Genomic DNA, 19,179 nt, shown 5'->3' on the forward strand with positions numbered 1-19,179 from the left:
GGGGGGTATAGGGGTTAGGTTAAAGCTAACTGCCTTTGAGCCATTTAGCTTCCTAGCCAATTATCCCTTGTGAGACTCAAACCCTGCACCTTGTGTTTGTAAGGCAAACACCTTAACCATTAGGCCACCCTCCCAACCCCCTGTTGCTTTTGCAGATTTTTATTTAGAGCCTCCGAGTATGTTTTCATGTTTTTATGTGTGTTTTTTTGCTGGTGCTGGTTTCATAGGTCTATGTGAGAGTGATGGTGTAATGCAAGTAATTCCCCTCTCCTCTTGACTGCCTGGTCCAGTCTTGGGTTGAGAGAGCTTAGCCTCCAGTTTGGCTGTATAATTGCATCTCTCGCATGTATTAGTGTTTGGTGGAAGGAGGAGAGGGTTGGCTGTGTACATGAGGCAATTGTAACATTGCCTCAAAATGCCCAGATTCACCAGTTGGACCGGAGAGTACACCTGAAACTGCCCTTTGGACATGCCTGGATAGGTACAGTGAACTGTTTTGCTGATTGGCTGGTAAGGTCGAATTGAGAGTCTTGTCCTTCTCTACAGTATAGGGGGGTGTAGTGCTAAGGTTTATTAGTGCTTGCTATGAGTTTTGAGCAAGTGCCGGTATGAGAAGTGAATGGTTTGAGTGCTTAAGTTGAATGTTTGCCTAGTTCCAAAGGGAAAATTGAAGAGTAGACTTTGTGGAGCCGGGAATAGTTATATCCTTGCTAACCAGCACTGCCCGGCATGCAAAACCGCGCAAATGCGGGTTTTATTGCAGGGAAATGAAAGAGATAGAAATTAGTCCAAAATGGCCAACAAACTACTAATTTCTGAGCTGAAACTACTCCTCCAGGGACAGATAGGCTGCTCAAAGCTCCCTCTCTCACAGTGAGCAGAGAAACTTCCTTCTATCCAAGTGAGGTATGGGCAAACACAGAAACTTGTAACACAGCCCTGAATTCAGCACTAAACTGAAAACTGGACTATACTAGCTTAGAAAGGCAGGAAAACAGATATTTTTTGTTTGTTTTTTTTTCAGAAAATAAAGCAGATACAATAAAAAAAACACTTTAAATGCATAGAAATAGCTATCACACTTGAGTGTGTAGCCTACAACAGTTAAACAGGTAATTTAAACACAAAAATGACTTTGTTAAAGTGCAGGCAGTAAAATAAGTACAATATGTAGCTGAAACAAGATTTTTAAATCACAAAAACTCTAGAAAATCAACATTTTAGGCGGAATTAAAGGGCAAGAAAATGCAGACCAATGATACTTAATCCTCCAAAGTCTCTTTTGTCTCTTAGCACAAAATCTTGCAAATCACGGGTTTATAGCAGGGAAATGAGAGGTGGAATTAGCTAAAGGCAGCAAGAAAATGTAGATGAAACACTGATATGTCCCTAAGTGGTCATTTGCAAGTATCAGATGAGCCTTCACACTACAGGAGTTTTAAAGTATTACATTTTACAAAAAAAGGAAGTTGTGTTCCAAATAAAGAATTATCGCATTCCACAATCTTCCTTGGACAGCATACGATAGGATGTTGAAAATGACACTGTGTACAATAGCAGAATTTTGGACTCAATGCAACAGCACAGAGTTCTTCCAATGTATGGAACAGTTTATTACATTGTTGCCTTTTCAACAGATACTGAGGAGTTATAAAAGTTTGCTAGCATAGTCAGCATGTGCTTTGCTGCAAACCTACAGTACACAAGGCTTAGTCCAGCTGTATGCTGCTCAATCCCTGCATTTGATGAAAAAGAATTATGACTGTATTTTCAACATTAAATTATACATATATAAAGTAGACACAGCACTTCACCAAAGATGCATCTTAAAATCAGTTAAGTCCATAATTGTCTTGCACAGGACATCAAGACATGACCACTGTTTGGTGACTATCCCATTTGATATCATGAGGGCTGCATCTCTGTTGTTCTCTTACATGTACGTGAAGTTGATTAACAGCCTTTACTAGAGTGATTCACAGCTAATCATAACGTTTCTGAAAAAAAGTCAACAATTTCAACTCAGAAGTTGTGTTTCACCCTGAAAAGAGTGGATTGTTCTGTGAAGGTGATAGGCAAATAGATACTTCAGGTGGAGGTGTTTACATACATTGAGGATTTGCAAACAAGTGAAAACAGAAGGGATTATGTCACTGACCAGCATATCAGCATATCAGCAGTCCCAGAGTTATAGATGTTGTACTGGATGGACTATGCCAGCAAAGCAATTATTGTTTGAACCTTTTCCAGTTCTGAACAAATCAGTTAGACAACAAATAATGCCATCACCTCAGCATTTTATTAAGGACCATCATAGAACAGATTACAGCTCTACCAAAGGCAGTGGAAGAAAATGATTTACCTGTGCAAACAGTAGACTGATGGAATTTGTTAATTACCTTAATAACAGCACTATCTTTCTGAAATTTAATTCAAATGTTAATGAATCTGAAATTTTTAGATGATATTTGCTTTCGTTGCTTTTTTTTTTAACCTGTCTCGCCTATCAACCCATTTAACATAGCGAGACAGGGTTAAAAAAAGCAACGGAGAAAGCAGACTTATACTAATGGAAAAAGTCAGGCTCGACGGACCTTTTAGTATAAGTATATTCATTTTAAAGCATGCATGCTGGCTCAGCAGCGTTTTTTGGGATATTTAATGAGGGTCATGGTATAATGGGCCTTCCTTTGTTTAAACTTGTGGACAATGATAGAATACAGACTACGTTTTGGTAAACAAAAAAAAGATCAAACAATTATTTGAAATATTCAGGGATGCACAGGCAGAAAGAACTAAGGAAGGTTGGAGATGGTAGCTTTTCCAGCTGTTAGAGGGCATGATTGAAAGTTGCCAATGGGGTAACAAAGAACTTGCTACAGTTACAGTTCAGAGTTGAGTTCGTTCCTATGTTGTTTTTATCGTCAGATGTGGCTTAAGGGGGGGGTCAGGGACACATATATCTGGTAACTGCCCTGGCTGCCAAATCTCATTTTACTTGTCTAACAACCTTTGTCACAACATGTGAAGTAAATATGACACTTTTTCTCTTCTGAAAGGTTATCCTGAAACCTGCGCTAGAAGGGAGAATATGCAGATTTGAACCTGTTTCTGAAAAGGGTTTCACAGCTAAACAATTTGAAAATGATATTTCTAATGGAACAACACTGAGTCTGATTTACCTTGCAGACAATCATAGAAATGATGGTTGTTACAGCTAAGCACTGGAATGATTAGAGAAAACGTTCAATTGAAGAAATGAACTTGAATCAAGCTAAACGTTGTATATATGAGGGCTAGTAACATCAAACATATACTGGAGGGAAATAGCAACAGCTGTATATCCTCTGCTAAAGACAAAGGCACGTTTTTCCTAACATGGATGCAAACAATATATTTATATAATAAACAATAAATATACTGTTGACATAGCTGTTGATGAGGTATTACACTGTTGCTAGATCTAAACACACAACATCACATCAAGACTGTTGAATTTGTGATGTCAGCTTGGAGAAAAACATTGTTTTATGAAATCTTTATTTTTCAGATCTGTCCATGTACAACATCTATGAGTAAACAGTACAGTGGGCACTGCATGAAATGGGGTATTAGGTAAGTTTAGAAATGTGAAGGAACATGGTAGATACTATGAGAAGTATGTGTCACTCACACTTGACTAATTATCCCAGAAATAACTTACAAAAGAGTCACTAACCATGAAGCCTTACTGGCAGGAATTGAAAATCTCTTAGTGAAATAAATACTAAACATATGACTCAAATGAAAGCAGGGACCAGAAAAGTTATACCCGAGGACAGATTTATTTGAACTGAAAATACAAAGAAAAAGATACAGGCTTCTAAGTTGAATGGAGAAGACCCTTCACCAACGTATAACACCAAAAATAATGAGGGAAGCAGGTCATAATCACATGCGGATAACAAAGAGGTATGAATTTTAAACTGCTCTTCGTCATTTGAATAGGACACTGATCACTAATTAGCCGACTAATAATAAAAATAAGACAGGGTCATTTTTTCTGAAGGAAAGACAAAAAGGCTAGAATTCAGAAAGGATTGCTCTGAGAGGTAAACTTTACCACCACCACCAGCCGTCTATCGACTGCTGTGATTTCTCACTAGAGGGACCATTGAGGGCAGTTCTGCTGGCTGAGGTGGGTGTTAGTTACACAATCCGGGGAACTGGCTAATTCTAATTAGACATGTGTCTGCACTGGAAATGCCTGCAGCCAATGATTTGTGCTGTCAGTTGATTCAGGGAATCTTTCAGCTGTGTACATTACCATGGTCAGCATGAAAAGACAGTGGTCACTGTTAAAGTGCAGTTTAAAAAGTACATAAATAACATTAATTATCTTTTAGTCTTGAGTCAAGAATAACTCTTCAGGATGTGCAAAAAATTTTCTTTTTATTTAAATTCACATACGTCAGTGCTGGGAGACTATCTACACAATTTAAAGTCAGTCTCTCCAAGCAGCAAAAATACAAAGTTCTTATTTACTTTTCTTATCACTATCATGCATGCAGGGTGGCCGCGGTGGTGTAAACTCATTTAACGTAGTGAGACAGCTTTTAAAAAAGCAACCGGAAAGGAAGATCTCCGTTGCTTTTTTAAAAGGTGTCTCACTATGTTTAACATAGCGAGATAACTTTTAAAAAAGCAATGGATATCTTCCTTTCTCCGTTGCTTCCACACACAGCTCTGATGTACTGCGTATGCATATGCATGTGCAGTACATCAGAACTGCTGTAAAATACCGGACATTTGCAGAAAGGCAGCACGGAGGCATTATACAATGCCATTATTTAAAAAAAGTAAGTATTTTTTTTCTTAAACAATGTCATTGTATAATAGCAATAACCCACTTCTGGCTGTGGGTAATGTTGGATTTACCCACGGTTGTCTTAGTTTGGCCACTCGGGCTACGCCCTCATGACCAAACCACACCAACCATGGATAAATCCAGCATTACCCACACCCAGGCATGGGTTATCGCTTAATAAATTAATAAACGTTTTGTTAAGACTTGTGGGAGCTGCCCACTATTCCTTTTACATACAACAAACAAGCACATTTCTGTCATTCTACAAGGCAGCAGATACCACATACCGAACAAGTAACTTGGTCATTCAACAAACAGGAACCTCATATACTTAAAAAGCAAAGTCAGGATTTCAACAAAACAGTGCTTAAAAGCAAGGTCAGTCATTGAACAAAACAGGACATATATACTTAAAAGCTGTCAGTCATTTAACAAAGCAGTACACAGTATTATACTCAAAAGCAGTCAGTCATTTAACAACACAATAAACACATTGGCACTATTACTTTGAACTGCAGGTTTTTTTTTTTTTTTTAAGGAGGAAAGAAAGAAAGAAAAACATTTTTCCCAAAGCCATTTTACAATCTTTAGCCTGTATGTTTGCACATCCTGAACAGTTAAGTGTCCGAGCTCTGACCATTCCATACATAACAGTGTGGAATTCACAGAAGATCTTTCTGTCCTGGGCCCTTTATAATTAATTCCACAGTGTTCTGCAGCGAGATTAAAGTTCAAAATCCAAGCACGGCACCAAATGTTAAAGTGCAGTTTAAAATGTACATAAATAACATTAATTACCTTTTAGTCTTGAGTCAAGAATAACTCTTCAGGATGTGCAAAACATTTTCTTTTTATTTAAATCCACATACATCAGTGCTGGGAGACTATCTACACAATTTAAAGTCAGTCTCTCCAAGCAGCAAAAATACAAAGTTCTTATTTACTTTTCTTATCAGTATCATGCATGCAGAATAATGAAGTGGTCAAATAGGACTTCTGCAGACACTCTGTTGCTGCATGTGAACACTCAACAATAATGTTTTTATTAAAAAAACACAAGCCATCTAACTTGTTAATCAGTCTTGTTTCCTGACTCTGTACATTTTAGTACCAGTACTTTCTAACTCACCAACATTCCTTGTAACTACCCATTCCAGCCTGGGAAGGTCAGAGATTACATACAGTGTGTTCTTTATTGCTTTCAGAAACCAGTTTTTATAACATTCTTAACCCCTTCAGCACTACTTTCTTTTTACATTCAGTCATCTGTTAATACACTTGGCATTGCTCCCTGACTTTAAATTGCTCCCTGACTTTAAATTGCTCCCTGAGCACAACTCCTATCAAGATTTTAAGTGAAGTATGTGTACTGCTTATATCATATAGTACTAATAGACACTTCTACACCAGGTCGCAGTACACTTCCTGCCAGCCTAGCCAGCAGCCACAATCCCTCTCTCCCACTCTGATTAACTAATTCCCTTTTTACCTTCTATATTCTCTCCCTCTATCTTGGTCCATGATATCCCCTTCCCTTCCCCCCACCTGATATCTCTCTTTCTGGGTTCTGAACACCTGAGTGGTGCTTCTCTCCCAGGTCCATCCATCTGTCCTCACTCCTCCTTATACACCTCCTCTCTACCCTTGTAGACCTCTTACCTTCCCTTACTGGCCTCCATCCTCCACTCCTTTCCCCCCTCAGTCTTCCTTTCTCTCACAAATCACTGCAAGCCTACTTTAGATTACCTCTTCTTCTGATTGTCTCCTTCACATTCTTCTCCTTTGGCTCTACCAGCTCCGTTAAGCCCCTTGGCTCACTCGCTCCCTACCCTGCCCCAATTCCCACCGCCCCCAGTGCTTCTACATTTATTCCTCCAAACACCACACCCACTGCCTCACTTCTCCAATCAGTATCCTACCTCCAAACCACCCTCTTATTTTCCACCAAACCAACTTACATCCTACTCCCCATCATTATCCCACATAAACAATCCCATCCTATTCCCACTCCCAAACTACACCCCACCAATCTAATACAACTCTCCATACACTAACTATTACATAGACAATATCCAGTTCTAGTATACATACTATTTCCCATATACCTTACTTCTCTAATATTACTACTCTATTATCATTTCCCAACATGCTCTCTAAACACTCCTTCCTCTTCCTTTCACTTTTACTACTCCTCATCCTATCTTATTTCTACCATCATTCCCAGCCCACATTTTCCACCAACTTCCAACCCTTTCACATAACCAATCATCACAACTCACCTTTCTCACTCTCATACTCACTTATTTCCCCCCATTTATACCCCTCAGAAAACCTCCTTCTTTTTCGACACAAACTTATCTCCATCCATGCTAATTCTATCACCACTACTACTAGCAAAGCCCTCCAATTTACAAAAGAACCCAACCTCATCTCCTTGCTAACTACTCACATAAATAATTCCATACTACATCTGATTACCACTCTTATATCTGGAGACATCCATCCTAATCCAGGCCCCACCTCCACAACCACCGTAAATAAATCCCTATTATTCACTTCCTTAAACTCCCAAAGTGTAGTAAACAAAGTCCCAAACCTACATGCTTGGCTCACACACAATAAACCTGACATCCTCACCATTTCTGAAACCTGGCTAAAACCACACATTAAAGACTCTGAAATAGTCCCTCCAAACTACTCCATCATTAGAAAAGATAGACCTAACAAAAAGGCGGAGGAGTAGCCCTTCTTTATTCTTCCTCCCTAGTAGTTACTCCCTACAACAAACCTATTCCACACTTCAACAACGTGAACTTCTCCTTACCCTACTCCAAATCAATAATTATAAATACATATGTATAGCTTCCCTTTATATTCCCCATAATATCCCCACACTTTCGGAGATAATATCCCACACTCTAACTTATCCTTTCCTGGCTATCCAGTAACATTACTAATGAAACCATAATCCTAGGAGATGTTAACATCAATTGGGCCCTTATCCAGTCTCCTACTAACCACACTAACATCAACCTCTACAATTTCTCACAACTGATCACCTCGATAACTCACCCTACCAATAACCCCTCCAATGGGAGTATATTGGATTGGATTCTAGTCTCCCATCCTCACTATTTCACCAACAGTGGCACTCTTCCTGACCCACTTGGTGACCACATACCCACATTTACCCACCGGCTTCCCACTATCCTTCAACGAACCCATAACTACATCACTATCCGTGACAAAAAAAAATTCAACCCGATAATCTTCTCAAACTCATTGCAAGCAATTAATTGGAATTGTTTAAAAACACTACCTCTAGACAATGCAGTCTCATACTTCAACTCAACATTCTTAAAATTACTAGACTCCCAGGCTCCCTTACGGACAAAGAGAATAAAAACTAAATCAGCCCCATGGCTCTCCAATACTACTCTTGCTACCATGAGACAGAGAGACAAAGTCTGGGCACGCTACCAAAAACATAAGACAACACCACTCCTTAATGAATACAAAATGCTCCGAAATAAAGTAAAAACTCATTACTCTTGATCACAAAACTACTTCTCCTCACTCCAGAACCATAATACAAACAACCCTCAAAAATTCTGGAAAGGATCTCCACTCTCCTTCACCCTAGCAAACCAGATACTCCTACCCCTGACCCTAATGCTCCAGAACTTGATTTAGCCACCCAATTCAATTCTTTCTTTATTGACTCTATTTCCAAATTGACCTCCTCATTCTCCAACACCTCCCTGCTAACTAATACCCCCCTACTCTACTTCTACACCCTACTCCCCACCCACTAAGTCCTCTCTTCCTGACTGCACCTTCTTCTCATTAAATCCCATACCTACATCTACTATAAAGAAACTCCTTCAGAAATTGTAACCGTCTACCAATGCTCCTGTCAATATCCTTCTACTTTCTCAGCATAGCTGCTGAAACTCTTGCCTACCCCATTAGCATCTTAATTAACCGCTCCCTACAGGAATGCACTGTTCCCCAAATCTGGAAACAAGCCTTTATTATACCTCTACACAAAGGCGGTAACAATAATAACATTACTAATTTCCGTCCCATAGCCATCCTGTCCCCATTTCAAAAATACTAGAAAAATGTGTCCAACTTCAACTCCTTCCTCACCTCCTGGACAACCATCTTATAACTCCTACACAGCATGGTTTTAGACCTAATCATAGCACTATGACTGCCCTCCTCTCCTTCCTTGAAATTGTAAATAAAGCCCGCGACTCTGGACAAGTTGTTTCCACCTTACTTCTTGACCTTTCCAAAGCCTTCGATACTATCTCACACAGCCTGCTCTTAGCTAAACTCTCCAAACTTCACCTATCTTCCTCCTCCTTGAACTGGTTCTCTAGTTACCTATCTAACAGACATCAAGCTGTAAAATGGAAAAGGCCACTTCCTCTTTCCTTAGTACCCCTAGGAGTTCCACAAGGCTCCATACTGGGTCCTCTTCTTTTAACATTTTTATTAATGACTTCCACAAATCGATCCCATTCTCTAGCATCATCCAATATGCAGATGACTCAACTATCATCTGTTCTGCCTCCTCTATCGCTACACTACAAAAACTAACTCAAGATGCCTTCTCTTCCACAGAGCAATGGATGCTAAGTAATCATCTAGCTCTCAATGGTACCAAAACCAAACTAATGTTATTTACTCCCTCTAAAGTCACTCCACCGACATGGATACATTCTTAATTACTACTCAAAACAACTCTCCTCTTGAAATAGTGTCAGAGACCAAACTACTTGGGGTTCTAATCGACAACCAACTTAAATTTAACTCCCACCTGCAAAAACATTAAAAAACACATCAAAACTTGGCACGCTTTACAGACAGACTGCCTACCTCACATCTGCTACTAAAATCACTCTCTCTACTCCCTTCCTTATCCCCTGCCTTCTCTATGGCCCCACTACTAACTAATCTTCAGTCCTTGTTAAAACAACTTAGCACCTGCTATAACAAAATTGCAAAATTAGCCACCAGCCATAAGTCCTCCTCTCACCACTGTTTCTCCCTCCATAAACTAAAATGGCTAGAACTCCCCAATCAACTAACTTACACTCAACTAACTCTAGCCCATAAGCTTATTCTAAACCCTCCCTCTGTCCCTCCCTTCCTCTGCCTTTAAAATGCACCGACCTAACAGAGTTCTAAGATCAAATAATCAAAATCTACTAGAAGTGCACAAACCTACTCATCCCCAGGAAAAACCTTCTCTCCTTCAGCCTCGCCGCCTCTGGAACTCCTACCTCCACCCATCCGCACCACCTCTAACCACTCTTCAACCTTCAAAAGTCTCTTTTTTTCCTATATCTAGCATCGCAGTGGGAATGCTCTTGCTCCCACCTACATAACTAACTCTTCCTAATTATTACACCCTATTTTTATTTAGTTACTATGTTTTGTTCTCTAATCTGTATTGATATTCACATTTGTCTATTACTAGCATGTTTCTTTCAATGTATTAACTGTTACTATTGCTATTCTGTACTTGATAAGTTGTATTTTTATTACTGCCTACATAGTATTAATATCTCTCTGTAACTACATTGTCACTGTCAAATGTTAAATGTACATTTTGTCTTGGAGCTTTTCTCCCCAGGACTCCATTGAAAACGGGTTCTTTTTGGCCCAATGGACTATCCTGGTAAACCAACTGCAATAAATAAATAAAATAATAAATAATTGTGATATTAGAATGCAGTTGTGAAACACTCAGAAGTACAATACGTATTTGTCGTTTGCATAACTATGCATCTATACTACATATCATTTTTAACATGAACAAATATTAAATAATTCATTAAACATATTTGTGAAGAAGTTGTAAGTTAATATGCATTTTGTGTAGCATAATCATGAGAGATGCATTTTTCTCTAACATCACCCACTGACATTAAAGGAATAAGCTGTGTTGCCAACTTTCATGAAGATCAGTGGAGAGATGGGGATGGGCAGTGTTAACATGTTAACATACATACATATATATATATATATATATATATATATATATATATATATATATATATATATATATATATATATATGTGTGTGTGTGTGTGTGTGTGTGTGTGTGTGTACTGGGTGCTTATTTGTAGGGACATGAATGCAGCTGCATAAAACTGTGTGTGTGTGTGTGTGTGTGTGTGTGTGTGTGTGTGTGTGTGTGTGTGTGTGTGTGTGTGTGTGTGTGTGCGCGCGCACGCGTGCCAGTGTGTGTCAGATCATGTATGCTTGTGAATGGATGAATGTGCCTATGAGTCCAACAAAACTGGATTGGTAGTTTTTCATAATGTTATTTAGTGCAGACATTTCCAGACAGGCAAACCTTCACTCCAAAGTTGCCTGCTCATCTAGTGATATTACTAATATCAGTGACATCAGAGGAAGTCGTACGTATGAGTATTTAATGCAAACATGAACCACAAAAACAGTGTCTTGAAGAAATAGTAAATAGGCCTAATTAATTACATGTGAGTCTATAGAGGGACTAAATTTCTAAATGTGGGAACTTCATAATGAGTTGTGTCAGATAACTGGAGCAGTAACTGTATAAATCAGAGAACCCAGATTTCTAGAATAGAGCTAGATCATGGTCAAATGGGACCCTGGGTAGGATAATGGACTGCCTGCTTCCCCATCCATTCCCCCACCTGCTAATCCCCCTTCCACCCCACCATATGAATATCCCACTATTTGGCAGTCTCTTTCATCAATTACCATAAAACGCTGTGAAAAATGGAGGTCCAACAGTCCAAAGGTGGAAACTGAGCACAACAGCAGAGTGTGACAACAAAAACCTTCAGAAATGCAAGTCGCAGTAGCTGAATGTAAGAGGTGATGCCAGTTCCCTCAAATACAGCTCACAGTAAAAAACTCTGGGACTTGTAGTACAAAAATAAACACATTTTAAATAGGTACTTTGATACAAAACACACATACTGCCCCGGTGAAGGAATCATATAAATATAAATATAAAGGCAATATAAGCCTTTCAAAGATCTTGGTCCCACCAAACAAACCATATCAAAACCAGACGTGATCCAGAAACTGCCATTTGCTCTCATACATCTCCTCCTTTTGCTATTTTTTTATTTTTTTTATTTTCGTACATCACCTTCTCCACCCTTTTTTGCAGAATAAGATAATTCCCAGGTACAAGCCAAGCACAGTGACAAACTGTGACAGCATAAGCCTTCAGAGATGCTATCTTTACTAGCCATGTGCAGGCCCTATGCCAGTTCACCCAAACTCAGGTCACAATAAAAAGTTCAGGGACATCTAATAAGGTATAAAGCACAAACATATTTGATTTCTTCATTGCCAAAGGTAGTATATGCTCGGAAGAGGATCACTTTTCTGAGACATGCAGTAGCGATTGGATTATTTATCTGGCTACTTGCAACTGCGGAGCATTTTATGTGGGGCAAACATCACGGCCCATGAGATTACGTATCTCTGAACATATTAGTAACATCAAACAGAAGAGAATTAATAATGCTTTATATAAACATCACATGGCACATCCAACAGCTAGATTTATGTTTACCATTATTGATATGGTTTTTGGGGATCGTTCTAACAAAACAGGTTGGCATACAGTATTAAATGGTAAGGAAAAGAAATGGATTATTAAGCTTGGTGGGTTGTTTCACCCCGGATTAAATGAATATTTATGAATATCCACCAATGAAATCTGACTGTGTACCTTATAAACAGCTTTGATTTGATTGTCTTACATGCACTGAAGAAGGCTGTGTACATTGTTTCCAGCCGAAACCGGTCTGTTTGCTGTTTGTAGTTATGTATTGTCATAACATAATATAACATTTATGCATCTGGTCGCTGTTTGCTGGCTTTTCTTTTTGTGTGTTTCGACATTCAAAATGTCAAACTTGATAAACCAGCACCTGCAAACAGTGCAGAATGGAAAGATTTCTATCTTCCACACTGTAGAGCGATCTCGGAGTTGGTGTATTTAAGTTCTGGGGGGTGTGGGGGGCAGCGTGAAGGAAAGATTTTGTTGTGGGTTTTTTTTCTTCTTTTTATATGGTTGACATTTCGAATGTTGATCATATGGTCTCAGTCATATGGTTTTCGACATTTTGAAATGTCGGCCATATCAAGTAGACCCATATATATATATATATATATATATATATATATATATATCCGTATATGTATGTATGTATAGAGAGAGAAAGAGAGAAAGACACACAGACAGCCAGTAAGTACAGCATTTTAAAGGACTTTGTTGTCCTTGTTTGGTAATTTGTTTCGCTTTCCACCTGAGGTGTATTATGTATGTATGTGTTTGCCTCAGTGTGTGCGCATGCATATGTGTGGGTAGTAATTTACACATGCATGTGTGTTTTCTGCTTTTTTTTAACATATGTAAGACAAGAGACTGACAGTACTTGTTTAAAGCTGTCTTTTAAACGAGTATGTGCTGCATGTTGGGATTTCTCTTTTTCCTAAGGTACAGAAGCTGTGGAGCTGATTATATTGTCAGGAAGTGCAGTGCTTTAAGCTCTTTGCATGGTGTGCTTATATCTCAACTTTCTCTGACTTTGTAGAATACCCATGATTCTGCCTCATATTTTTGCCGTGTCTCATAAAACTTTTGATTTTGTGCTAAATCGCTCAAGATTACAGCCAGTCAATAATGCCACACTTAGAGAATTCTCTTTAGTAGAGTCTTAAAAATACTGAGTCCCATCTTAGTGAATAAATAGTGCATTATACACTGCACAAGAAACTAACTGGGAGATAATATGCATTTAGAAAAATTATGAAAACTTAAGTTAAAAAGGGTTTCCAGCTTATGTCACTGTAATTTTTTGAATTTGTAAATTTGTATCTGTCCTGTGACATAATAAGGGTATATTCTGTTTTCATATTTTAATGAAAATGACTGGGGATCCAGACACAGCAGAAAGTCACAGTATTTCTTCTTTCTTCATCTTTTCTTTGATTATTGTTCTTTAGTTCTTCTATTCTTTCTTTCACTTCTTTTATGTGTTTTCCTTTCTTTCTTGAAATTTGCATTAATTCATGCTGGTATGCTTTCCTTCTGTTTTTTTTTTTTTTCCCATTCTTGCAACAATGGTGAAATGCTGTGCTCAGTTACCAAAATCAAGAATTCAAAAGAGTCCTCTAGTTACAATAAACAGAGCATGTAATCATGAAAAATATTCTTACTACCCATCTGATTGTCTTGATATGTCTTGTGCAATTAGTCTTTCTGGCAGTTTAGTACAGATAATTAGGACTAGGAGCTATTGATGAGTTTTGCCACATAGTCCTGGGTTTTAGCTCTATAATATCTGTGACTCAGCAGTATTCTGAGTTTATCCTTGAAAACAAGGCTCTCAAGCCTATTGAGTTTACATGGTTGACAGATACATAAAAACATTAGGGGTATTTATCTAGAAAGGTTTTAAATGCATTATTGCATTCCATTTTCCCTTGTATTTAATGTTTAACTTCACATTTTTGGTTTTCTGCTGTCTTCTTTTCTTTACATTTAATTAATTTCTATTGGACAGCAGTTTGTACCCAGGAAGCTGCTTTTATTTTCCACCTTGAAGATACTTAATTTATAGTTTCACTCTTCCCATATAGATAGGTCTCATCATTCATCACCACATATCAGAAAAGACTATATCTATATATATATTTCAGAAAGTTCATTCACTGATAATCTTAGTTGAAAGTATATGTGTCCAGAATGTACTTCCTATGCTGTTCTGAAATGACAGTGTAGTGTGTATTCAAAATGTGGATTGGTGGAGAAACAAGCTTTGTTAGAAAAAGTTTAGAAAAGCAATTTAAAATGTAGTGCATTGTGATGTCCCATATCTCCTTTTTTACACATAAAATATGTGCTGTGCTCCATACAGAGCTGTAGGTAAGGACTGTGGTAGGTCATGGTATGAGATGTTTTGTGTGGCTACAATGGAGTTAGATAAAGACTATACTTAATAACAAAATGTAGTGGGATAATATGTGGGAACGATACTGTTTTTTTCCCCATATGAAACTGTACATAAGGAGTCCTGTGTAATCTGTGATGTGTTACCATATCTGGGGTAGCTACAGACTGTGTAGGAACTTCTCTGATAGCTTTGCTCTCTTCACACATAATAGGTACTTATCTGATAGTATTGCTGTATTCACACAAGACGTACATGTGTAAGGACACTGGCTGGACATGGTGTAAGAGCTTTGTTATGTTAGGAAATAGGTAAGGACTATGGGGGCACATTATATGATTACTGTGGAATGGTCTGTGGTGGAGTTGTTTTGGGGGTTTGCTGGATTTTCATATGGGACTTTTGTATGGACTGCAACAAGACATCTGTAGGAACTTTGTTGTCTTGTGTTCACATACATTGCTGTAGGAAAGGACTGTGGTGAGAAGAATACTGTGTTCATATATAGTATATGGGTAAGGACAATTGTGGTAACTGTGAAAGAGCTGTGTTGTATTTACATATGGGGTGTAGGTAAGGATGGTCATGGTAACTGTGTAAGAGCACTGCTGTATTTACATATCTTACTGAAACAAAATCAGGGTTGTGCTGCTTAATGCTAGGACTTTAAATGTGAAACTGCACTCCCTGGAAGCATTTCTCATCTTGGAGGATTCTGACATCTGTGCAGTTACTGAGACATGGTTCAAGGCCTCTAAAAACACCCATGCCATGCAAGGCTACAATGCCCTTCTCACATTCAGACATCAAAATGATTGTGAAGGAACCAAAGGTGGAGGTGTATCCATCTTCATTAAAACCAAATACTCTTTGAGACTGGTCAAACAGCATGACTCTCACAAACTACTCCATGTCCAATTAACTATTGGGAAAGTACCATACCACATAATTGCTAGCTATAGATCCCACACCATGAACCAGGATAAGTACATTGCCTACCTCGATTTACTGGAATCCCTTGCCATACAGCCCAACACCATAGTCATGGGAGATTTCAACTATTCTTCCATAGACTGGGGGACATACATGAGAAAAAACATGCCCACCCACAGGTACCTGGACTTTGTTAGCACAAATGCTCTGGAACAGATAGTCTTCACCTCCACTAAGGGCTCTAATGTTCAGGACATAGTACTTATCAACATGGAGTTCACTGTACTACCCCATGAATAATGCCCTCCCTGGATAGGTCAGACCACAAATCAGTCTTGTTTGAAGTAACTACTGGAACTGACACCCTCACAGGAACAAAAATTATAAAAAACTTTACCAAAGCTAAGTACAGTGTACTAAGCAATGGTATAAAAAGCTTCATTACACCCACAGTCACAGACATCAATGATCACTATACAGAAATGTATGCAAATGCCCTGCACAAACACTTAAGTGACTGCATAAACTCTGCTGTACATGACCGGATCAAATCCAGGTCCTTCCATAAAAACAAGCCACCAAGTATAAACGGGTCTATATATTAGATAATTGAACTTTTGAAAGTTCGTCTATCATATGGTCGAGAACTTTCAAAAGTTCAAATATCTAATAATAAAAAATAAACTACACAAAAAAACTACCTGGATGTTTTAAACAGTGGAGCAAGCCCCCGTGCACCCCCCACAACCCCACTCTTTAAATATACCAACTCCAAGATTGCACTACAGTGCAGAAAAGGGAAATCTTCCCATTCCACATTGTATGGAGATCTCCATTAAAACATTTGAACGTTTAAAAATTCAATCATATGGTGTCGACCATATGACACTCGAACTTTTGAAAGTTCGATCATTCAATATAGACCCATATAAACAGATTATATAACAAGAGGAAGAAACTGTTGCCCAAAAGAAAGAGGGATATCACTCTGCAGAGGAAGAGTTCCCTCCTAAGCCTAAACAGGAAAAATCAGAAATCCTGTAAAGTTTTCTAAAGTAAATTATGAAACTAAAATCATATCCATAGCCAAGGATAATTATAAGGCATTCTTTAACTACATCCAAAATCTAAAAGAGAATTCCCAGCTATCTGGTTGTAGATGGGATCACTCATACGACACTGGAAGATATCACCAACCTGCTAGTTGACAGGTTCAGTGCAAAATTCACCTCCCTATCCCCACCTACCATATCTCAAAGCATAACTGACACCAGTCCTCTGCTGAGTATCTCTAGAAAAGAGGTAATCTCTGTGCTCGCCAAGGCCAAAAACATGGTCTCAATGGGACCAGATAATATTCCAAGTTGTTTAATAAACAATCTAAAACAAGACCTAGTGGACCCACTTGCTGTTATCTTTAAAAATAGTTGGAGAACTAGCTATGTTTTTGCAGAATAGAGAACAGTAGCAGTAATCCCCTGCACAAGGGGGGAGGGCATCAACTGTCCCTGAGAACTACAGCCCCCATACGTCTAAACAGCTTTATCTGTGATAGAAAGAATTATGATGGACCTTATCAAAATAGCTGACCTCCAAACAGTGGACCCATCTTAGTTTGGCTTTGTTAAGGGAAGATTATGCTTATTATACCTGGTAGACTTCTTCGAAAATATTACCAGAGTCAAGGATGCGGTAAGACAGTACACACAACTTATCTCAACCTTGCCAAGACTTTTGGCAGAATTCTCATCTCTGGTATCATTGAGAAACTCTCCCTAGATAGGGATTAACTCCTGATTTACTAGATTTGTGCTCAATTGGCTCACTGACAGAACACACTCTATTAAAATTGGTGACTCCACCTCTACCAGTAGTCCTGTCACCAGTGGAGTGCCACAGGGGTCTGTGCTGGGCCTCTTACTGTTTGACGTCTATTTCTCAGAAGTTCAGGCCAAAGAAGATGGCCTTTGGCTCACCAAGTTCACTGATGATTACAAACTCAGAGCAATCACTGAGGCATCTAATGATGTCAACATGTTACAAGAAGGGCTAACACAAAAAAAGATTGGTGCCAAAGTCATGGTGTAACTAAGTGAAAAAAATACATTATTACTCCTTTGGCAAAATGGAATTACCTACAAATTACAATATTGACAGCACCCCCTTGAGTTCCAACCCAGTGGTGTGAGACTTGGGAACACAGGTTTATAGCAATCTGGACTTTGACCACCAACTTACCACAGTGTTAAGGAAAGCCTTCTACACAGAGCACTTCATAAGCAAGGGCATAGCATCCAGGTCAAGGGATGTTATAAATCCACTGTACTTGCCCCTCATCAGACCACTAATAGAGTATAATGCACTCTTTGGCATTTACCTCACCAGACACCTGCAGGAGCTGGAGAGAACTCAGAGGTTTCTCACTAAGAAAATACAGGGACACCAAACCATGACCTATGTGGACAGGCAAAAAGCCCTGTCAGTTTTCTCTGTATCTTATAGGGTGCTGAGAAGTGACTTGTGCCTTGTCTATAGGGCAATCACCAACTCTGCCCTAATGGAAATGTTACACATCCACAAGTCAAATGGTTTAAGACTCACTCGCTGTAGGGATCTCAACCTACGTTGTGTCATTAACAGATCATGCTGGAGAGACAGAAATTCCTTCCAGACACCACTGCTTCTCCGGAAGAGACTGCCTCTTCATATACAAAAGAGCTCCTCACTGACCCTATTTAAACACAGCCTAGATAATTGGATGGGAGACCCCAAAATTGCCCCATTGGGTGGCACCTATGTCCCTTATGGACAGGGGTAGCTGGTGTTGATCACAGACCTTCTCTGTTCATAAATTCATTCTTTGAATTCCCTAAAAACAGTACAAATGGGGATATTTGGAATTAACATGTCTAGGTTTGTAAAGGCACTAGGGCTGCTAGCCTAGTGATCTCCTATGAACCTATGAACATATGGGGTGCAGGTAAGGATGGCTGTGGTAACTGTGTAATAGCAGTACTGTATTTACTTATGGGCATAGGTAGGGACGTTTGTGGTAAATGTGTAAGAGCAGTGCTGTATTTACATACTGGGTGTATGTAAGGACAGTTGTGGTAACTGTGTAAGAGCTGCGCTGTATTTATATATGGTGTGAAGGTAAGGATGATTGTGGTAACTCTGTAAAAGCAGTGTTGCATTTACATATGGGGAGTATGCAAGGGCAGTTGTTGTAACTGTGTAAGGGCAGTTCTGTATTTACATATTTGGTGTAGGTTAGGGCTGGTGTTAACTCTTTAAGAGCAGTGTTGTATTTACATATGAGGTGTAGGTAAGGACAGTTGTGGTAACTGTAAGAGCGGTGCTGTATTTACATATGTGGTGTAGGTTAGGGCTGGTCTAACTCTGTAAGAGCAGTGTTGTATT

At 38.9% G+C, this 19,179-nt stretch overlaps 1 protein-coding gene across 2 annotated transcripts in view; it reads right to left on the reverse strand.

Moving 5' to 3' along the window:
* LOC122808774 overlaps nucleotides 1–19,179 on the reverse strand; it is a 36,795-nt gene that overhangs the window by 9,354 nt on the left and 8,262 nt on the right. Inside the window, exon 1 of one of the 2 annotated variants that reach the window (XM_044079815.1) lies at nucleotides 5,645–5,743. The exons of the other annotated variant lie outside the window; for it this stretch is intronic. The gene's annotated coding sequence lies outside the window, so the exon portion shown is untranslated. Of the gene's footprint in view, nucleotides 1–5,644; nucleotides 5,744–19,179 lie in introns of those variants that run through there. 2 annotated transcript variants of the gene reach the window in all.

The sequence above is a fragment of the Protopterus annectens genome, chromosome 1.part1, assembly GCF_019279795.1.
Source record: "Protopterus annectens isolate FY-2018-M chromosome 1.part1, PAN1.0, whole genome shotgun sequence".
NCBI lineage: Eukaryota > Metazoa > Chordata > Ceratodontiformes > Protopteridae > Protopterus > Protopterus annectens.